Source organism: Atta colombica, unplaced genomic scaffold (assembly GCF_001594045.1).
Source record: "Atta colombica isolate Treedump-2 unplaced genomic scaffold, Acol1.0 scaffold105, whole genome shotgun sequence".
In the NCBI taxonomy this organism is placed as follows: domain Eukaryota; kingdom Metazoa; phylum Arthropoda; class Insecta; order Hymenoptera; family Formicidae; genus Atta; species Atta colombica.
The window spans coordinates 2,899,201-2,912,682 of NW_017259190.1; the positions used below are offsets into that span (position 1 = coordinate 2,899,201).

At 32.4% G+C, this 13,482-nt stretch overlaps 1 protein-coding gene across 1 annotated transcript in view; it reads left to right on the forward strand.

The window, feature by feature from the left end:
• Positions 1–13,482, forward strand: part of LOC108689734 (heparan sulfate glucosamine 3-O-sulfotransferase 5) — a 37,048-nt gene that overhangs the window by 6,863 nt on the left and 16,703 nt on the right. The window contains exon 2 of the mRNA XM_018196646.1: positions 13,170–13,261. The gene's annotated coding sequence lies outside the window, so the exon portion shown is untranslated. The remainder of the gene's footprint in view (positions 1–13,169; positions 13,262–13,482) is intronic.

Below are 13,482 nucleotides of genomic sequence, written 5' to 3' on the forward strand. Positions count from 1 at the left end.
TCAATTATGTGACAATTATTTAAGGTGAAAGACAATAGGAAATTTACATTTTAATATTCAACGTTATAAAAACTTAGACAAAAAATTGGATTTAATGTAATTTGCCCGTTACTTCGAGACTGACAACATTAATTAATATACAAATCGCTGCAGCAAGTTATTTGAATAACGAAAAGCTTTACATCAATTATGTGTTGATTGAATTATTCAAGATGAAAGAGAATAGAAAATTTACGTTATAATATTCAGCGTTATAAGAACTTAGCATACATAGAATATTTACTTTATGATATTTAACGTCAAATATTTCAAGGAAGCGAAACTGGCGCTCAGCTTTGGTGTTTGTTTTTACATATATAACGTGCTGTGTAAATAGACGCCTTGTGCGTTGCATAATCGTTCGATGCAAGACAAGTCTCGAGCCGACAGGTAGCAGAATGCAGCTATGTATATATGCCGCCATAATATTACACACCATCGAAATACTACTATCTTTCACAATTTCTTAAATTATTAAACGTTATTAATTAACGATTATACAAATATGTTGGCTACTTATTAAAGCAAATATACAAACGAAATTATATCTTCAAATAAATATGTTTAAATGTCAAAAAATAATGGAAAAATTTGAAACAAGGAATTTAAGCACTGTTAAAGAAATTATTATTGTCCGTGTATGAATAAAATAATTCGTCTGTGTCGAGTGCATTATGGGATTTTTTCCGATTAGTCTTTCTCGTCGCGATATATAATAATAATAATAATAATAAAGTGCGTGTCGCGTATAATTAACATCGGGAGTGCCGTGTAAAATGCCATGTGATTACCCTACTTTGTGGTGATTAGAATGCGGTCTTAATTAGTATTTTCGTAAGTATTGTGTAAATGTAACGAATGAATCTAATTGTAAGAGGAGATGGAGGAGAATGAGAGCGAATAACTACAGAGCAGCCATGGGGTGAGTCAATTATTTTTTATTTTCGTGAGCATTAAAAGATAAACAAAAGATAATGAAAGATAAATATAACATTTCATATTTATTATCTTGGAATGGATGGGCTATATATATAGCACAAATTATATAAACAAATTACATAGCACAAATATTTAATGTTGGAATTTGTAACTATTAATTTGTTGAATGTTTCACCGAGCATAAGATTTTCAGAAAAATTATAATCGAGAATGTGTGAATAAATAATAATATTAATAATATTGTTTTGTCAAAAATTTTTTATTGTCAAAATTTTATTTTTTCACAATTTTTTTATCGTTATATGATAGATTCTATTTTCGAATAAGTATATTGCTCAGATGATTAAAGAGAATAAGGAAGTAGAAAAAATGACAAAAGAAATTTATCACAATTAAAATACTAACATTAAAAAAATTTATAATTTGTATTCAAAATTTTTTTTATAGTATTCATACGTCATAGAAAATAAAGATTGGAATAAGATATTTATAAAATATCTCTCCTATATACATATTCTACATGAAATAAAGACAAATTATATGTACAATATGAAATACAAAGAAACTATTACATTATCTGTAAAATAAAATTTTATCCTGAATATTTTACTGATAAGCTTTTTGATAGAAGGTTCATCTGATTATAATATAATATAATGATAACTATAATATGAGCCATAAAACAACTCGGTCTCTAACATGCAATGGCAAACTTATTTTATCGAAAGAAGACATAAGAAAAAGAAATACTTTGAAGAACATAGTATCCTTTATTCGATATTCTCTCTTTATTCCTTACTCCATTTCTAAGAAATGAACTAAAATTTACTCACTCAGCCGTCGATACTCGTTCAAACTCCGTATTGCATGAGCTTCGTTATTGTCGCAAACCTTATTGAAATCGATAATTCTTATGATAACACTCTTTTCCTTTCGTGACGAAGATTTCTGAAATCCGGAACTTGTGGCCTAGGAAGAACATCGTCAATGACGCGATCTCTTAGTATTCCTTTTTCGATTACCTCGAGAGATGATTACCTAGTAAATTTATTATACCGGTTAGGAAATAAAGTCAATGAATCGCTCGAAAACATGCGACAAGGCTTCCTTGAAACAGAGAGTCGAGAAAGGAGGTTAATGCCTTTTCCAACACTCGTAGCGTCACCTTATATTATACTTTGGACATACACGTCATTTGTAAAACAGGTGGGTTAAAAGGTTTAAAGAGGCGATCGCCAGGTATCGAGAAATATTTAAACTTCGGCCGAACTTTTTTCGAAGATATCAGTCTCAAAGTTGCCGATACGTGACGTGCGATCGTGACGATATAAAAGTAACTTCGTTCTGATCGAGCGCTGAAGACACTGTCCCGTGATCCTTAGTGCTCATAAAAGCACCGTGCATGTGCAGCGTGCACTGAGTTCTATGGTAAGACTTTTATACCTTTTTCTTTTTTTGCGAGTGACTGAAGCAGTTTTCAAATTTTATCTTTTGTAGTGCATATTGAAATCGTCCAAACAATATTTAATAATCGATACGCAGTAAAAAGTATTTTATTTTGGTGTTAAAATCGGTCTATTAAAAAGATTCTTGTTAAAATTTTATATTGAATTTTTAATATATCCAAGTGTTAATTTAACATAATATTGATTATAATAATGATTATAATATTCTTGAGGCTTTCACGAGTGTTTTCTATATAAAGATTATGTGTTTCACGGGTTTTCTTCAGATCCATTCTTGGGATGCCAACAAGCAGCGTAATATAAAAGGAACAACCTGGAGGAACAGTTCAGTATCAGGCTGCTCCTCGTCCTGATGAAGTGGACTGCAAGATTTACGTAACATTGGCATTCCAAGAATGGATCTGGATACGGAGAAAATCCGCGAAACACATAATCTTTATATAATGTGATTATATTGTTTTATGTCAAAAAACTATTTATGAGTAAGTAAATAAATAATGTGAAAATAATGTATTTAAAAACGTGAATTCTATAAAATAAAAAATAAAATACGTGTTAATCTCGGTATTAATTTAACATTATAAATGTTAATTTTACTGAAAAAGGATACTTCCAATTTGTTGATACAAATTGTATCAGTATTTTTGTGTTATCTATGTAATTATTTTAACATAATATTTGTATTACTTTTTAGTATTTATCTTGAGGCGTCTCTAGACAATATGACCAATGTATGCCAACATTAGCAAAAATCATACACGCGTACATAACATACATAATTCATATTGAATGCAGTCAATATTTAGTGAATGTATGCAAAGTTTGCGTATACATTGGTCATATCGTCTGGAGGCGCTTTTATATTAAATTAAGATATAAGTAGATTGTTCGAAATACGTGAAATATGTTAATACAAATTTTCCAATTATTATATCGAATACTGATAATATTTATACTCATTTACCAAACACAACGAACTATTGGGAATTGCGCATCAGTCATGTATTTTATGACAGTCGAAATACATGGTTTGAAATTTGAACATGATCGATTAAACCACTCTGAAGTTCCGTGGAAACTTCGCAGTTTGTGTCACCGTATTCTGTTCTTCTTCCGTAATTCATTCGTGGCAGAATATTCTCGAATCGAATTTCTTAGATTACCATTACGAAATTCAGCACTTTGTTATCCTTTCATCCAACAATCATTTGTCACCGATGTGCATCTCTTAATCATAAATCTCTGCCATTATCTGAATTTTATTAATTAATACGAGATGTTACATGATAAAAATATTTTGTATTTTTGTTAGAAATACAAAATGTTTGGTCCATTCCTTGTTAAAATTTTGTGTTGAATTTTTAATAGTCAAGTATTATAATTTTTAACATAATATGATTGTAAGTGAACAAATAACATAAAAATAATGCTTTTTAAAATATAATTTTTAAGATAAATGAATAAAATTTAATTAAATATTATAATTCAACATCTTATAAATATTAAATTTCATGAAACATGCTAATTTAACACATTATAAATGTTTATTTTAATGAAGAAAATAAAAAATATGAGTGTTGTGTCAATGTTACGTTTAATATGTTGATTTTTTTACGTAATGTTTGTGTTTCTAACATGTTCTTCTTGTATTAAATTTAACACAAATTTTCCAACTGTGTACGTACAATATTGTGAAATTTTACGAGAATTTTGAATATTTTAACGGAATTATATAATGTCCTTTTTTCAAGAATTCTTGAGAGAAGTTTTCTTAAAAATTAAATTTAAAATGTTACCGTTGAGGAAAACTGTACTTTTGATCTTCGTTAAACTTTAACTCGTAAAGAGTGAGTCTTATAGCAAAACGCGATCTTTTCTGTTCATCGTACATGATAAGATTTCGACGATGTCCATCGAGGTGAACGACATCCGGATCGGTCGGAAATGCTGTAAATCCTTCGATTTTCTAGCAAAGCCTTTAGCGAGATGCTACATTACATTTTCACCTAGCTTTTCATATTTATAAATATCCGTTCATTCTTTTTTTTTTTTACATTTTAACACGTCATGTCTCGTTTCAGCGTTTTTAACGAAAAAAATTCCATTTTAATTTTCATTACATAAAATATATTTTTCGGAAGGTACAAATTTTTGTGTGCAGATTTTACATCGGAGAATTCGAACCGAGTTTTGTCGATTTCTAATGTAATATTCAGTATGATGTATAATATTTATCTGACACATTGAATTATTGTTTACTGTACGCTCGAGTCAGGAGCCATTTTAAGAATTTAATGCGTACCACACTATAAATAATACACGCTCGATATAAAAACCGATAAGCGGCAAATTAAGGATGATAAAGCGCAGATAATCTACAGCTTGGGCAATTACCGCGTCTTTTTAAGAAGTCCATGTACTCTACGTGACTGAGGAATATGGCGAAACTGTAATATTTTTAAGAAGTACATTGACATACTAAAAATAGTGACTACTTGGTCGCGGAGCTAAAAAATTCTGGCTGGGAAGTTGGCTTTAGTTTCTAGTCTAGATATTCAACAGCTTTTTACGAGCTTTGCGCCCGTAGCGTGTCCTATTTTCTACATAATAAGATACCGTCTCTCGGAGCATTGTACGTTTCTTGCTTCGTTACCGGCAATTTCCGCACAGCGGCCAAGTTGTGACGCGCGTTACGAATCTCAAAGCAGCGCACGTCGTACAGGCACACCGTGATTCAGCTACCAGAATCAATTTTTAACGCACGACGCTTTTTCTCTCCCTTTTTTCTAGATTTTCCTCTTTCGGAATGAGAAATATCTTCAACGTGTAACAAAACGACGAGTTGCAGCCTCAACGTTAGAATAAAGAGCAACGACTTATATCGTTGCTCTTTATTCTAACGTTGCAGAGAAAGAATTTTTGTCGCGCTCTTGGATTTATGTACGTAAAGGAGAGGGATTATTTGGGATAGAGATTTACACTGTCACAGGGCAACTTTGGTGTGTACGTACTACACGTTTCCACGCGATCTGATTGAGTCGAATCAGATTGCGTCGAATAACAGTCGAGATTAGCTTTGTGTCACGCCAGTGCCGCTATTGTACGACGTCTATTAGTAGTGGCGTGGCCTATAAGTGGCCGTAATTCGTCGATCGGATTTTATACGATAATTAGAGCGAACTCGATCATTCGCCTTAAGTCGATGGATTGGATTATCTTGCTCATTATAAAGGGCGTTTATTAAAATATTATATACACTCACGTGAGAAGAAGCGTGTAATTTTGAAAGTCCAGCGGGAGAGATACTTTTTGCACTATAGCATTCTCATTGCTTCTTTACGACGCGAACTGATTACCGATCGCATTAATTTGCGCTCCGTTCTTTTTCATTAACAATATCTTTATTGCTTCATTGCGCCATCGTGACTTCATTTCGCGAGCTTCGCGTGCGAGCTGCGATATTGCGCTGTTTTAAGCATGATTTTTGTGAAGAAACAGGTATCATGACTATACATCGAACCGAATGGCCTAATTTTGCTTCTTCAGAGATAACAATTTTCAGCAAGGTTTATACGCGGAAGCCCTTGAAAAATGCAAGTAATAGATTTCTGATAGGCACGACGGAAATAAGGTTCCTCGATAAAAAAGACAAAAACACCTTCTGGCAAAATACTGCTGCATTTTCTAGTTGCAATGAATTATTTATGTTGCGACACAAATTTTATAGTTAATGCGTGCAGGGAGATACATCGCTCCTCTTTATTTAAATTGCTCAAGATAATACTTGAAACGCCCAGCATACAAACTTTCCGAACACTGTTTATACGCTACATTTATTTTCCGTACAACCGTACACCTGACCGTTTTCAGAATGCACCGTGAAATAACGGATTAAGATCGCAGTTTGTCTTTGATGTTTAATGTCAAACTTTCGACATGGAAGTTTCACTGCGTAAGTCGATTTGACAATAGTCGTTCACGCTTTGAATTCGTTCCTTCGCGATAGTTATTTCGAGATAACGCATTTACAATATAATTGCAACGTAATTAACAAATTTATAAGGCATTTAAATTAGAAATAATTTGTTACTTGTACTTGTTATTACTAATAATAACAATATAAATTTTATCAATTATTGCACGGAAAGAATTGTTTTACTGAACTATATAAGAATTTAGCTAAATACAGATCTGAAAAGAAATGTTATTAGATTATCGAAATAATTGGACGTTCAAATTGGTTATTATGAATATCAAAACGTTTTGCAGCATTGCTCATTATGCTTGAGTTTCCTATATAATTATTTTGATGGCTCAACAAAATTATTTTCAGATCTGTATTTACCTAATTGTTGGAAATTTCAGCAAAATCATTTTTTCTATGTATCATGAATGTGTGATTTATATCCTTTTTTATACACTGAACAAAATTTTGATTATTATTGGCCCAATGAAACGATCATTAATCACTATCCGACTTAATATATTTAATACATTAAATAACTGGATTCATTTATATAACATATTCATTCTTGCAATGAATTCTAGTAATAGTTTTATAATCTAAATCATTATTATAACCTGAATCATTATAAGAATAATGATTCATTGGACCAATTTTCATTAATTCAATGAATATTTTATTGTTTACATACAGTTTTAGTTCAGTAAACAAATCACATTTTGTACGAATACGCTTTTATCTTTCTTATTTTATCATCCTTATTCGAATCTCTTTTTCTATCGGACTCACTTTAATTTTGTTCCGTTGATTTTCGTTATATAAATTAATTAACTGGAGGATTAGGTATTATATAAGAACAATGATTGCGCTTCACGATACATAACATCAAAGCACCTTTATTAAGCATTTGCCATTTCGTAGACATTCTACAAGCGTACATTGCATTTGCAACGAGCTCCAACATAAAGGATCGAGGTATGACGAATAATTCAACGCCATTGCGCCGAGCAATTTGTCTTGCATTGTGTACGCCTTCCACGACACATCTTTCGCGCGTGACTTTACGCTCAATAGTCTTACTTACACGAGTACTTTAGCGGCATAGTGTTTGCTGTCCAATTAGTAGCGATAAGTCGCTTTACCTGCCGTGCCTCGCGTGCGTTTGTGAAACTTTATCTTATTCGTACATTCAACTCATATCAAATCATTCTTTTCTCGCCAACCCGTTGTAACGTGAGCTATCATAAACCGCATAATCATTAAGCAACGGATGCAAATTTGTCTTTGTGGAGCAAAGATGGTGCCGTCTATACGGCACAAATGGATAATGCAAGACACATGTAGCACGAGTGCGCTTTCTCCTTACGTATCCATTAAACCCAATATCTACGTGCACAAAACTGCACAACGAGAAATCGATAAAGAGATAAAAGTAACAAAAGAAAGTTACTACGCACATGTCCGTGTGTGCGGACGGACGGAATTATTGCCTCGTAAAAGGAAAAAGCCCGGTTATGATGAAACATTAGGGTGAGGTGGGATTTGTGGGTGAAATATGACGTGATATCTCTCGTCAGAAGGAAAACTGCCCGCGGCACGTTGTCGCGAAGCCCTCTTCGAGAATCTCTCGTCGTGATAACGCTACAGTTGCGCGAACAAGCGGCTGCTTCTATCTAGCGCCGCTCCGGTTCTGCTCTCGTCATCGTGAATCGTCTCGACCCAATTCTATCTTCTCCCTCATCACGTCGTCTCTTTTCTCCATTTTTCCCGAACGACCGAGCACGCCTCGCACCCGATACAGCTTGCTTCGAGGATGGTCGCTACAAGTGTCGAAAGAATAGAGTATCGATATACCTGCCTTATGTAGGACATTTCTCCCGAAAACCCTGAGACCAAGAAAGGGAAAGAAGAAAGAAATCCTCAATTTACAGTCCAAGGCGTCGCGTGCGCGGGCATAAACACGCAAAATCATGTGGTCAAAAAGAAGTACAAGTGTGACTCAGCTATTCCCGTAGGTCGCGTGTCGTTATGATCAAATGTCTTATTATAGTGTCTACGCCGCTGAGAACATGCAATAATTATATGATTATGCGCGCCGGTTGACGTGTTTCTTTCATTATTTACTGGTCAATTCACGAAAGAAAGTTTTTCGCTGGTTATAAATAACGTCGAGTATTCTATAAGAATGTTACACGCTAGCTAAAGTTTCACTATTATTTTTGCGCGACACGCGTTCTAACATTCATTGAAATCGCAAATCGCGAGAGGATTTTTTATTTATGAGCGCATCTAAAATGCAAAAGCCCGGAAATTTTTTCATCTGTTAAAATTATGCGTTTATGCGGTGAATTTGTTCGCACTTTGTACACACACACACACACACACACGCGCGCGCGCGCGCGCGCGCGCGCACGCACACACACACATATATATCTCGAGCAAAAATATGTTTGTAATAGCATTATATTATACGTCAGATCCATCATTTTTCACTTTGTGTGTAGAAAGAAAAACGTATTTCACATTTTCCGACGTTCTTCAGCGTATCACGAAAAAGCGTATGTTATTACATACATGATACGAGCTTCGGTAAATATTGCAGAAACTAACGATATTAGCGTAGTTGCTTATGTCATCAGACATAATAAAACCGCTGGGAAAAAAATTTCAATTTTCGTCTGTACCGTTGTCTTGTTTGAATATAACATGTACCTGAGACTTGATATTCTTATTAACGAGGAAGTTATTATCGGTTTCCATCGACCTCATATTTTACATAGGTACCATACAACAACTTTATTAACCATGTACCGCACTGACGAGGCAATTAATTCGTGTGACAACGATTGAAGCCATTAATTTTCAATTGATCGGTTTGACATTAATCATAGGTTTATTAATTAGCTGTGAGATTCAAGATAACGGCAAACCGGAAGAATGTCATCCTTGAGTGAGTTACGGGCAAATTGCAATGTTTATGCTAATTCTGATGTTGCATGTTGTTTCGGAGGTGGCATTAGAAGATTATAAAATCTTTACGCATGAAAAAAGGCACTTACAGTAAAATGTTTACTGTTATGAGAACTAAAGGTATATAAAAAAATTTTATAAACGTAATATTTAGAGATTTTATGAGAAAATATCGCATAAAAAGAAAAAAAATTTTTGAAAAAATTTTATCGAAAGTTACGAACAATTTAAGAAATATTTGAAAGAAATATTTCAAAACCCAAACAAGATTTTTTTTTTTTAATTTCAATGACATTCTCTTCGTAAACGATATCTTCATCGATTGATTCTAACATAAAGAAAAATGTTTTGTTATTTTTTAAAAATGGCAATAAAAGACCCAAACTTTTCAAAAAATCGTAATAGTTTTATCAACTCTTACTACACACGATTGGGCCATTTGTATTCTGCGCCTTCTTCTTTGAGATACTAAGAGCTCGTAGTTAAATAATGGCTAATCTAAGTTCTTTCTCCTCTTTTTTTAATACACTTTATAAATACTTTTTAAGTGTTAAGATATATAATGTAAGAATGATTCTCTTAATAATTTTTGTATACTGTAGAACGACATTGCAGTGATAATAACTTTCAAAGTCATAAAGCATGGACTGCGGATATTCGTGTGTAAAATTGATCGATAAAAATGAGAAAGATAGAACGCGAAGATGGTCAGTTTCTGTCTCTTTTTATTCAATCAATCATATGACAGAAAGGAAAGGAGATTGGCCTTCCTCTCTTTTTCTCTCATTGTTGTTGACCACATTTGATATAGGTATTATTTAGATACCAAATGGCGCAGTCCATACTGTGTATCTTTGGTAACTTCCAATATTTGTTCATGTATAAAATAAAAATTGTTCGTATCTGTGTAATTGTTTTTGTGTTTGGTACTGATGTTATTGTTATTTGTCACTGAGGAGTATAAGTACGCACGCATATATAAAAATTAAAAATAAAAGCTATTATAAATTTAAAGAGAAAAATTTTATTTCACAAATAAATATTTCTAGTAAATAATGTTTTATGAGCTCAAAGTTTCATTTCGTTTTATGTGAATCGGAATCATGTTTTATTTATTTTTTTTTTTTTTTTAAGACAATTATTTTGAAATATAATTAAATCGATGAGGTATCTTTGATAAAATGGGACAAATATGATATAAACTAAATAAATCTCATATCATTTATATGGTTTTAATGATAATCCATGTTATTTCCTAATTTTTTGTCCTGTCATAATCTAATCTCAAATTGTTCTTGTTTGTATAATTTCTTTTTCAATAATTTTTTTATTAAAGTCTTCAAAATGGTTCGAAATTACAAAAAAATTTAGTTTATTACTATAAAAACATTTTTATTTTATTTTTTTAATAAACCAGTTTATTCGATCGATTTCATCATTGTTTTATTTACTAACATATATAGCAGACCTGTAACATAAAAAAATGGGATATTAAAAATGACTTCAATCAAAGAATATAAAATTGATAGCTACATCATTTTTTTTCTCTTTCCAAAAATTATATTAAGTTGTTAATTTTTTTTTAATAGCTAAATTGAAAGTATAGAAGAAATGGATATTTCAGTTTTTAAATAATATAATAGATACTATATTATAAGAATTATATTCGAAGATGTTTTTAAAAATTCTTATCAGCCTCGTTCAACTATATGTGTAAAAATGATAAGATTAACCTAATAATCTTTGTAGAGATTGTATAAAAATCATCCACACAAAAAATTCATTGTGTATCATAAAGAACCGGAAAAGAATTGTATGTACTAAGTTATTTAAAAACTCAGAGAAACAAAAAAATTTCCTGAAACTTTCGTGAAGTTTAATTTCTAGATGCGTATTTAAAAAAAAAAATTTATTAATATCTATTTCCATTTATAAGATACATAAAGAAAAATAAATCGACTTTTTTTAAATTATTCATAACTTTTAATAAAATTACTTTTTATGTGTTATCTTTTTTACAAAATCTGTACAAAGGTTTACGTTTAAAAAGTTTTTTTTATATAATTCTTAGTCCTTAATTAATAATAAGCATTTTACTGCAGTGTCTTTTCGCGCGCAAAATTCTTATCATCTCTTACGTTAATATTGATTGCACGAAAGACATTAAATAATCGTAAATGTAATGTTAAAAACGATCGTTGGCGCGTGCAGCGCTATGGGAAAATTTATTTTATGCGAACGATGAATTATAATCGTGAAAGTTTCAAAAATCAGATGATTTGTGAAACAGTCACGCCGTTTCGGTTCCAGAAACTCGTTTCCGGCAGACAAATTCTCCGTGGCTTTTCGCCAGACTTGCCACTATTCCTTCATCTCACCGACGCTAAGCTATCCCCGTTCCAATTTGCTCGGAAAATGTTTTTCCTCACTCCGTGACTCGAAGCCGCGAACGGAGACGACTTGGAAATTGTAAGAACGTCTTCGCGCGCGTGAAGAAACGCTTGGACAAGACGAGACTTCTTCAGTCTTTCCAACATACACATATATCTCGTCGCTTAAATACTTCGAAGGTTCCTTGAACTTAAGAAGGTAGAACTCGGAGGATTCAAAGTTAAAAGCAAAGAATCTAATAGAAGAAAAATCAGGTCTTGCGCGTTTCGATCCGACAAGATACGAAATATTCTCTTCTTTTAACTCGCGTTAAACTTTTTAATGCGCATTTGTATTATTTTACTGAAATATCAAGAAGGAAAATTTCTCTTTAATTTGTTTCTTGAAAATCAATTCACTTAATGAATTGACGAAGCATTTTTCTAAGAGATTCGTCTTAGAAGTTAGCTAGTTAGATAGGCGAGAACGTAAAGGCTTTAATAGCGGTTTCATTCGATTCCAATTAAAGACCATTCGAGACGTCGTCACAACGTGTTATGAGTTTCTCTTCCTGATGCTGAAATGCAAGCAAAGATGCGATGCTGTCCGTTACATTCTTCATGCATTACCGACAACTCGATTCCTTCCACGTTTCCTCGGGAATCGACTACTTTAGCTCGAGCAATGACGACAAGAAGAATCGACACTTATCTCGGTCGATACGAGAAACGTGAGCAATAAAATAAACAACCAAATATAGAAGCCGTGAAACGTACATTTGTATTTTATTTCATTAATACACAACGGCTTTAACATAATAGCTGTAAAATTGATTAACGTATCGTAATAATCCTCTAAGTATCTAATATTCCTCTAATAGTGAGACTTTCGATCATCAAATTTCACTTATCTTCATCTCCGTTCCGCTATGTATGAAACCAGAATCCTAGAGCTGACTATCCGGACGATCGCAGGAAATTGGAACTGGTGCCTATCTAGCTCGATCTCATCCCGAAAATTCAATGATCGAACTATCCGCGCGCGCGCGGATTAAATATGCGTTATTATATCGATTACTCCAATATGAGTCTAATAGTTATAGATGTTAATTAATTTATATATCTTGCAATTTTATACATATATTTCGTACATCATACGAAAATCATACGTGTTCACTTAACACTAGAACCGCGGCTGTGTCATTTTTGATTCATCTGATAGTTTTTAAATTTTTATGGATTATCATAAATAATTATAATTACAAATAATTTTACTTTTGTAGTAACAAAAATAAAAAGCTTAGATTTAACTTGAATCGCGATTGAGTTAATTTCAACCCGCAGTTTCTAGTGTTAATATTAACTATTCCAATTTAGCCAACAAGTACAAATTTAATGACGCCAATTTTCATTCTATTGCAGAGTTTCAACGTACTTTCAACCCTCGCCATGTATGAATTTTGAACTTCCATTTTCAATACGAGAATCTGTGAAGCTAAGCGCGACGCAGAAAGGTAAGTTTGATAGATTTTCTAATAGTTTGCTTTCCATTCGCTCAATTAGATTAGTATATGCATTAATGTTATTGTTAAATGATGATTGCGAAACAGCAATTTAATGAGCGACTCGTTTAATTAGGATTAGAACAATGCGTTGAAGGACTCTATTAATGATAATAAATATTCACTGATCGATAATATTATAATAATAATAATAATAAATCTTTTCTACATAT